The 10181-nt window shown below is 42.1% G+C and overlaps 1 long non-coding RNA gene across 1 annotated transcript in view; it reads left to right on the top strand.

The window, feature by feature from the left end:
- LOC115290524 overlaps positions 1 to 9933 on the top strand; it is a 14560-nt gene extending 4627 nt beyond the window's left edge. The window contains exons 2-4 of the long non-coding RNA XR_003908167.1: positions 6720 to 6809; positions 8478 to 8591; positions 9779 to 9933. This is a non-coding gene — a long non-coding RNA (uncharacterized LOC115290524). The remainder of the gene's footprint in view (positions 1 to 6719; positions 6810 to 8477; positions 8592 to 9778) is intronic.
- The last annotated feature ends 248 nt before the right edge of the window (positions 9934 to 10181 follow it).

Genomic DNA, 10181 nt, shown 5'->3' with positions numbered 1-10181 from the left:
GCAGAACTGAAAGAAGAGTTGAGGCCTCTTGGCTCCCCATTTTTTCTAAAATATTCACCAGGTAAACTTGAGAGGGAGACAGGGTGACAGCACCAAGCTTTGGAGCATCTCATATGTGCACAAAGAATAAATCTCTCTCTCTCACTCTCTGTTTCTCTCTCTCTCTCTCTCTCTCTCTCTCTCTCTCTCTCTCTCTCTCACTCTCTCTCTCAGACACACACACACACACACACACACACACACACGCATGAATGCACACCTATGCATGCATATATATGTATTGCAGAACAAAGATGGACTCCATTTCAGACCCCTAAGGCTTGAAATGTGGTTCATAAGTGGTGGTGCAAACAGACTTCAGCCATTATGATAACCGTCATTCCTTGACCCCAGAGGTGATCAGATTAAGCCTTAAAATCTAAAATGTGATTACCCATCTCCAGTCTGTAATTGGCTGGCCACAGCTGTTATTACTGGCAGTAAAACCTTCATAACCCAAGGGGAAAACACAGAACTTTCCCTAATGGCCTTCCGTGGCAATCCACACGTGGCTGAAGAGATGTGAGGTGATTTCACATGTCTGAGTTCAGGTAGTAGCTTTGCATCTGCCACACACCAGCCCCTGCTAAGATCTCAGAGCTTTCAGCACAAAGCTACCTTGTTTCAGTTGGGTCGGGTGTATGTTTTTAATGGCTGGAAGAGTTTCCTGACAGGGAAGAGATAATATCAGGAATAATATCTAACATTTCCCAAGCACTTCCTTTAAAAAATTTTTTTAATTAATGTTTTTTATTTATTTTTGAGAGACAGAGAAAGACAGTGTGAGCAGGGGAGGGTCAGAGAGAGAGGGAGACAAGGGGAGGGAGAATCCAAGCAGACTCCAGGCTCTGAGCGAATTGTCAGCACAGAGCCCGATGCGGGGCTCGAGCCCACGAACTGTGAGATCATGACCTGAGCTGAAACCGGATGTTTAACTGACTGAGCCACCCAGGTGCCCCACCTAAGCACTTCCTGAAGAGCTGGACATTGCCAAGTACTTTACACACACACTTTCTCACTTCTTACACAACCCAGTAGGTACATTGACCCTGGACACAGACAAATCCTGGGCCCTTCACTTATTACTTTCGTGATAAGTGTCTTTTCTAATCTATAAACTGGGACATAGCAATAATGCTTATTAGACAGGATTGTTTTGAGACTAGATGCTGCAACCCATGTTAAAGCAGTAAGAGACTGGGCCCATGGTCCTCACTCAATGTCAGCTACCACTGTTACTATCTCCATATACCACTGAAGAAACGGGTTTATGAAAAATAAGTAACTTGCTCAAGGAAGCTCAAGACCACGAGCCATGGTTCCTGACTTGAGATAGTTTGGAGTCTTCTTGAAGTACTTAAACACTACTGCGTGTCTTAGGTCTGCATGAACACAAGAAGCCATGAATTGAGAGAACATGTGGGCAATCTTTCCAGGTCATTTCTTTTTAATTATCTTAAAATCTGAAAAAACAATTCAAGCATTACCATATCAAAGAGAAGAATTGGTCTTTTTCATCCCTGACTCTAAGTTCAAAGCACCCAGTATGTGTCTTTCTATGTAAATTCAAACATGTATACATAATACATTTTATATATGCACATATATATTCTTATTTATGTATAATATATTTAAATGAGCTCTTTACAAAATCCTTTTAATCTCCCTTTGAAACTCTCAAACAGTATCATATTATTCAATATGATCTGTACCTTATTTTTGTTTTTTTCATTTGATAGTATATCACGGAGGTTGATCTACATCATTATATCTAGATCTATTTCATTCTTTTAAAATGGCTGCATAGTATTCCACTGCATGGATATATATAATTGATTTAACCAATACCCTATTGATGAATATTTAGATTATTTCCAGTCTTTTGCTATTATGAATCAATGAAAAACCTTGTATATGTGTTTTTGCAAATATGCATGCATATATTTGTTGGAGAACGTCCTAGAAGTATAGTTACTGGACCAAAAGTTATGTGCATAAGTGTGTAATAGATATTGCCACACTAACTTCTGGAGAAGTAGTATCAATGTATACTCCTTCCATAATGTATATAAGTGTGTTCAGGCTATTATTTCCAAGTTGTACGACAGTGGACAAAACAATCCTGGGTAAATAGCATTGCTTCATTTTATTTCTGTATATTTACTAGTTAGATTGAGTGCTATGCTAATGAGGTCTAGGTCATGCATTTATCCACTAACTTCAATTAGCTTTGCTGTCACTTTAATCAAGATTAGTTCTTTCCCTGTCCTGTGAGTCACAATAGGGACTAGAGTAGAAGATGGACAGATAGGCAATAGTCTTGACCATTTCTGGATTTAAAGAGTGGGACTTTTTAATGGTGAATTATCGAGAGATGTAAATTTTTAAAAATGATAATATTCCTCTGTTTTCTAAGCTTCATTATTTCTAGCAAGACATATTTGTATTTAGTATAATGCTCTAAAAAATTTAGAGAAAGAGGGCTTACCTTTATGAACACTCTTTATTGTACAGAAATTGTTTCTCATAACCCCTTAGCTTCTTCATGGCATTGGCCGTCGCTATTCGTCATGATGACCCCATAGGCTGTCATGGTGAAAAACAGTAGGTATTCAGTGGAGATTGAATGAAAGAATCATGGAAAACAGAAGATTTGGGGGAATTTGGGTGTTAATTACAATTAATATCTAGTCAGTGTTTTATGTAGTTTGTATTTCATTCATTCAGAGTACCTGTCAACTTGTGTTAGGTGCACAAAACAGGTTCATACTTGGAGTTGTGACCCTGGTGTCTAAAACAGATAACCATGTAAGCCCTCATTTAGTTGCATTTGCTATTTGTCTTTGATCTCAATTAAAGTTAAATTACCATTTAAAATAACATTCATGTTTTCCTGATCCAATTCACTTAGTCCTCTTTATGGTTATATTTTTTAATCTCTGTCAGGTCTGATTTAAAGAAAAGTCCAGTCCTTTCAATAACTACATCACAAAGTTACTTGAAAGGAGTCTTGTGAATGATCAGAAATGCTATTGGCTTTTCTGAATGTCAGCACATTAAACTCAGGATCCCAGCTTCTGGAAAGCTGTCACATCTGATATACTTTAAAAGGATTTGCAAAAAGCTCATTGGCAGTGATATGTATGGATTAGTAAACCATCTGCAGAAGGTCCAGATGTTTGGATGGCGCTGTTTTCACCAAAACCATAGCAGCTTTTTAATTGTACAACATGCCTGCATGGTTTTGTACATGGAGGGCTCTGGGCCACACTGGTTTCCTCGGCTTCATCTGGGTGGAAAACCAGGCTAAATATCAAAGTGAAATCTGACCCAAGATTAGGAAACAGGCAGTAGGAAGAGGAAACTTTGAAGGGATTCCCTATTTGGGTCACTGTGGAAACATCTAGAACCGCCATGTCACTGGGAAGTACAAGCCTAGGGCTACAGGCACCATCCCTCTCCCACACCCACATGCACACCCATTTCTTCTGGGGCAGAAATCAAGAAAAAGCCAGTCTGTGGGAGGAAAGGAAGTGATTCAGAGAATTTGGCAATCAGCAGCAGCACTAAGCTGATTCTCAGGAATTCCTCTTGGCAAGATATTGGGTGTGGTTTACGCTGCCCTTTGACTCCAGGCCCTTTGTCCAAGTGTGACAAAATGCCAGCAAAGAGGGGTAGAGAGCTGTGGCACCACCCTCGGGTCAGACCTAGGGGATGGTGTGAATTCCTTCTGACAGACAGGCAGAGAGTTCTATTGTCCAGTTTTCAAGGCGATTTACAGGGCTTAATTAGTCAATCCCCACCCCACAACGGGGAGACAGGTCAATGTTATTATTATTCCAGGTTTACAGCTGAGACACTAGCACACAGATGGTGACCGCTACAGAATTTCTCTACAGGAGGGTCTTAGGGGCAACAATCTGGTCCGAGGGGGATGGGGTGGGCAGTGAATGGAATGTGTCCCGAAATCGTGTTTGCAAAACATTTTATATACAATCGAGAAAACCCCAAATGTGCCCAACCACCCTGGTACTGTCTCCTTGGCGTTCCCATTGCCCACAGTGATGGCTGTGACTGCTGGGTGGGGGGGGGGGTGTTCCCCCGGGCACACCAGTGGTGGCGTCGGGTCGGGGTTTGGGTCTTCCAGTCTCCCTGCTCTTTGTCAGAGCTCCTCATTTGACAGTCCACGATCCCACCTCCTGCATGGACTCATGGGACTTTGGGGTTGAAAAGGACCCTGGAGATTATCCAGTCCAACTTCCCACTTAAAGGGGATGTAGAGCAAAATTCAGAAGTAGGACAATTCATCAAGATGGGTACTTGGTAACTGAGCCTGGTAATTTTCATATGCAAAACCTGTACCCAAAGAATCTGAGCATGTGGGGAGAGTGTGTGGGGCCCGTTTTCTGTTCGTTTTGATAATATGTAGGGCACATAGTTAAAATAAATTACTTCATTTGAACATGGTAGTCATCATTCTGCAGTAAAAGTTATAAACATAGTTTGGCAATTAAAGGAACAAAGTCCAGAAGGAAGAAAATGTGACTGGTCGAATGAGGGCTTTATTGCTCTTTTGTTCTGGAGGAACAAAAATGTATTTTTTTCAGGTTATTTGTGGTTCATGTTAGCATTACTCTTTTAATTTTTTTTTAATGTTTATTCATTTTTGAGATACAGAGAAACAAAATGTGAGCAGCGGAAGGGCAGAGAGAGAGGGAGACACAGAATCTGAAGCAGGCCCCAGGCTCTGAGCTGTCAGCACAGAGCCCGACGCAGGGCTCAAACCCCTGAACTGTGAGGTCATGACCTGAGCCTGGACCCAGGCGCCCCTTAGCATTACCGTTTTAATACTACAAGTTCACAATTTTACTAACAAGCCTGGTTCTCCAGGAAGGTCCCAGGATTGTTTCCGTCTAAATGTCTTCCCTCACCTAGTGTCTTGGTGACCCTTTTATGCATTATCTTTTGTCTTCATTGATATTTTGTGTATCCACATGGTTCATATTTGCATGATCTGTTTTCTCTTTCTCTGGTCATCTTCCCTACAGTGCTTTTCACAGTGCAGTGCACAGTCAACATTTCAAAGGTGCTAATGTTCAGTCAGTGAGTGCACTTCACATTGGTAAAGCTGGCCTATATTAAAAATAGCATTGCCTGAATGTGCAATTTGACACATTTTGACTCTATGCAATAGGAAGGGCCGAACATTTATACTGTTACCTGCCAGAAGGATAGGCTGGGCTTTTAAACAACGCATCTTGCTCATTCCACAGCTCTTTTCATCTGAGAGACAGGGCCCGGCTCAGCTCTGTCTACAGTAAACCACAACTGATTTTTTTAAGGGCCTCATTGCCTCTGTGCTCATGGGTCTGTAAAGAGCTCATGGAAAGGCAAGGTCCATCTCAGTCTATCTCCCGATGGCTAAAAGTGCCAAAGAGGCAAAGCCCGTTCCCCTGCCTATGATCTGGACTTCCTCCTGCTGCTTCTTCCTCCTTCCTGAGATGCTTGGACCTGAGCAGCCCATGGGAACGTCTCAGTGTGTGGCCATGTGGCTTTGTGGCCTCTGTGCTTGGTGTGGTCCACGTCTTCCTGCTTTGCTCCAGTGAGAGTCAGGGAGAAGGTGTCATGTCATGACTGCTATTTTATCCTCTTTCCTCCCTGCCCAAACCCACAGAGCTTGATCAGTACCCAACAAGCTTTATTTCAGACTTGGCTTTCACAGTGACAACTTAATGAAAAGGGACCTTTGCTCCCATTCTTGTTCCTCTCCAGCCATTCCTTTGACTTGGACTCCACCCGCTAGGAACTCACTCCGACAAATGGTATGGTTGGCCTTCTCCATCCCAGGCCTGTTGAGATCTGGAAATAATTGACTCGTCTGACACTTCTTTCCAGAGCCAAGCTTGTCTAAGTCACATTGTGGTTTCTTCTGCTTCATTGGCTATTTGTTTTCTTAGCTCTGAAACGTGCTTCCGCTCCACCACCCCCCTCCATCCTGTATATCTTGTTTATCCAATGTGGGTGGTTGCCAATTTAAAAGAAAGAAAATGACCGGTTAGGGCTCTGAATAGTTTAGGAGGGGGAGGAAGGGGATAGGAGGACAGAGAAGGAGGGGCTGGGCCACTAGGACAACTTTTGGCTGAATAGGACCTTGCCAGCCAAAGATCTGGGATAGTCTTCTTCTGCAAAGAAGACTGCCTACGTACTGTCTCGCGTCCTCAGTAGCCCTTCTGTGAAATACAGTTTCTTCCTTCCACCATCTACCAACTACCAATTCCTTATTAGTCTTTTTCCTAAGGATTCCCTCTTTCCTTCTCTAAAAGGATTTTCATTTGTTATTTCAAGTGGCTGAGATGGTTTACCTTTTTAAAAAAATTTTGGTAAAATACAACATAAAATGTAACTATTTTAGAAAGTACAATTCAGTGGCATTAAGCACATTCACAATGTTATGTAACCATCAACACTATTTCCAGAATCTTCTCATTATCTTCAACAGAAACTCTGTACTCACTAAACCACAACTGCCCTTTCCCCCCACCCCCCCAGCCTTTGGTAACTTCTGTCCTATTCCTGTTTCTATGAACTTGACCTATTCCAGGGGCTGAAATATAGTTTTGAAGTCTTAGTTTCCTTAACGGGATAATAATTGGCTCAAACCCTCCATGTGCTTCTATTAGGTTGCTGAATGACCATCTGGTGGGCTGAGTGGTTCCTTAAATAATCTCGGAAATGATGGTGCACCTGAATTACTCACACTACCGCTCCTGGTAAACGATTTGACTCTTCTTCATACTAGGCTCTTCAAAAGCCTTACTTTTTCCCCTCCCCTTCACTTAGTGTGTTTTATTTTAATTAATTAATTAATTTTTCAAAGTTTACTTTTGAGAGAGAGAGAGACAGAGTGTGAACGGGGGAGGGGCAGTGAGAGAGGGAGACACAGAATCTGAAGCAGGCTCCAGGCTCCGTGTTGTCAGCACAGAGCCTGAAGAGTGGTTGAACTCACGAACCTTGAGATCATGACCTGAGCCAAAGTCGGACACTCAACTGACTGACCCACCCAGGTGCTCCTCATTTATGGTCTTTTAAAAATAGTTTGCTAAAAACCAGTTTGTCATAAAAAGGTGGCAGCTGCCCTCATCACTGTTATTAGGGAAAAACTCTAGATTCTAGGTTTTGAAACAAATTCTCTTACTCCTTTTTTAAAATTGTGATGAAATATACATAACATAAAATCTACCATTTTAACCATTTTAAGGGTACAGTTCTGTGGCATTAAGTACATTTACCTTATTGTGCTCCAATTCACTCTCCATCTCCAGAACATCTGCATCTCCCCAAACTGAAACTCTGTCCCCATTAAAAACAACGCCCCATCTCCCAGTCCCTGGTGACCACCATCCTACTTCCTGTCTTTATGAATTTGCCTGTTCTAGGTGCTGCATATAATTCCCTTTAATTGACTCAATGTCTATAAAACCTGTTCAACAGCCCCAATGGGATTTTACATCAAGAGGAACGGGATTTGTTAAACTTCTGGTCTTTATTTCAGGCATCTGTTTTGACACAGGTGGACTTGGAGAGACTGACATCTGGGTTCCTGGTTACAGATTGGCTTTCTGAGATTCCTTTACACTGATAAGGAAACCACTTTAACAAATGCTGTCCATATTGGGTTAGTTTCTTCTTAGGAAATAGGAATCACATGGGCTATGTTTCTTTGGCCACCGGTGGGGTTTACAGATTTCTAAAAGCAAAATTACTTCCTTGAGGGACTGTTGACGTAGTTAACAGTTGGAGAGTGGCCCCTTGGGCGCATTCAGAGCACTTTCAAATTCCTTTGGGGTAGGAGTGTAAAAAAAATTACTCTTGTGACATGGGAAGGAGAGCTTCTAGAACTGGAACAGGCCATTCAGGTAACCATGTCAATGCTGTGTTTAGAGAAGTTGTCATTATTTTTCATTTTTTAGCAAGAGAGGAAGGATAGAGGAAAGGATATGAATTTGTTTTCTGCCATCTTGGTCCAGAAAGGAGCAGGATAAATGTGTGGCTGTAATTAAAAATAAATAGAAGAGAGGCACCTGGGTCGCTCAGTCAGTTAAGCAACCAGCTTCTGGTTTTGGCTCAAGTTATGATCTTGCAGTTTGTGAGTTCAAGCCCGGCAGTTAGCTCTGCGTTCATAGCGTGGAGCCTGCTTAGGATTCTCTGTCTCCCTCTCTTTGCCCCTCCCACACTTGCTCTCTATCTCTCAATACATACATACATAAACAAACAAACATTAAAAAAATAAAAATAAACAGAAGAACAAGAGCACAGAATGGTTTCTCTATGTAAACTACTCTAGACCCATCATCCCCCATGAGGAATTTTCTTTAACTTTTCTATAACAATTCAGCCTGTAACTTCCCTTCTCTGAAATCCTCCTGCTCTTTTTCCAGTCACTCAACTGGCAGTACAGTTTCTTAAAAAATTCCTTACTTGTGTTTGAAGCCTGACCAACTTCCCAGCAAGACAGTGAGCTCCTTGAGGACAAGAATCGTGTCTCCTGCCAGGTATGACCATTGCATCTGATCTTGGACAAACTTTGACTAGCCACCAAACATAGCACTTTGCCCACAAACAGTCATCAATCACAATTTGGTGAGGTTGTTACTAGAAGGGAAAATATCTTTATTTGGCTTTCTAGGCTTTTTGTTCTCCTGACTTTTCATTTTCATACTGTCCCTCTTTTCTCCTCAACACCTGTGAGAATTCTCTCTTTTCTTTCTGTGCTACCCAAGCAGGAGCTCCTGGGCTTTTAAGGGCAGCAATGGTGGAGTGAAAGAAAACTAAATTTGGAACCAGAAAACATGGGTTTGAGTTCTGAAACCCTATGTCATGAGCAGGCTTTTGTGTTCCCATCTGTAAAGCTAAGCAGAAAAATAAACTTCCTCTGTTGGGGGAGTAAGTTGCTGTGGGGAGTAAGCATGGGACAGATGTACAGGTGCGTTGTAATTGGTAATGCTATGTAGGGAGGCATCAGGTGGTTAAGGATATGGCTTGGGGGCCGGCTTACCTGTGTTTGAAACTGGCTCAGCATTATTACCTTGGCCATGTCACTTAAGCTCTCTGTGTCTCAGATTCCCGACCTGTAAAATGGAAATGATAATACTATCTGTCTCTCAGTCTTGCTCTAAGACTCCAACAGTTAAAATGGGTGTAGACATGGAGTAAGCACCACGTGAAATCATGATGATGGTATGTAATCATGAAGAATGATGATTAGTGAATGCAGATACATGCTAGTCTGAGACTCAGTTTTATAATTTGTTCTTATCTCCTCCCCCAGCACCACCAGTCTGTCTGCAAGCTGTTTTCCCTTGGATATTTTACCATCACTCTAATCAATAAGCCTGAAATGGAATATATATTATTGTAATCCAAGTGTCCCCTGTTCACTGCTGTTCAACTGCAGTGCTGCTAGTGAAGGGCAGTGCTCAGTCCCTAGCTACCCACGTTTATGCTTTCATAGTCCTCCTTGACTCTGTTCTCCTCCGCAGTATCCTCCATGCCTACACCATTAGCAGGATGTGCTATCTCAGACACAGTTGGGTTCAGCTGAAAGAGGTGGAGACAATGTCTTTTGCTCTGAGAGAATAGGGATCAGGTCAGTAGGGGTCATAGGAGATGCTGTTTGAAAGCACTGACTGCTGGACTCAGTTGAAAATCCTAATTGTGGTCATTCCTATTGTTTCTCCAGCCTTAGACGCAACAACCCACAGAGTATTATGAATCTCAACACTTCCTACTCTGAAGCCTGTCATAACCTCTGGGACTTGGTCAGGTCCCCCTGAACATGTACCATACGCCTTCTTTGTCAGATTAAATGTGGTCTAACGTGGCAGTGTAGCTTGACATTCACTTGTGCGTTTATTTGATTAGCAGTTGGTGTTCCCTCTGGGCCGTAGACTCCATGAAGACAGATACTGTATCTGCTATTCCCATTTCATCCACAGGGCCAGGAAGAAGAAAGGAAAATGGTACCAATTGGCTGAATATATGAAAGCCAAAACATACCAATATTTGTAGAATTATTTCAAGAGGCACTCAACATCCCATGGAAATTCCAGATTCTAAATCTTCAAACCCTATTTTATTTCATT

This window comes from Suricata suricatta, chromosome 4, assembly GCF_006229205.1.
Source record: "Suricata suricatta isolate VVHF042 chromosome 4, meerkat_22Aug2017_6uvM2_HiC, whole genome shotgun sequence".
Classification (NCBI taxonomy): domain Eukaryota; kingdom Metazoa; phylum Chordata; class Mammalia; order Carnivora; family Herpestidae; genus Suricata; species Suricata suricatta.
This window is presented reverse-complemented; position numbering and strand designations above follow the sequence as displayed.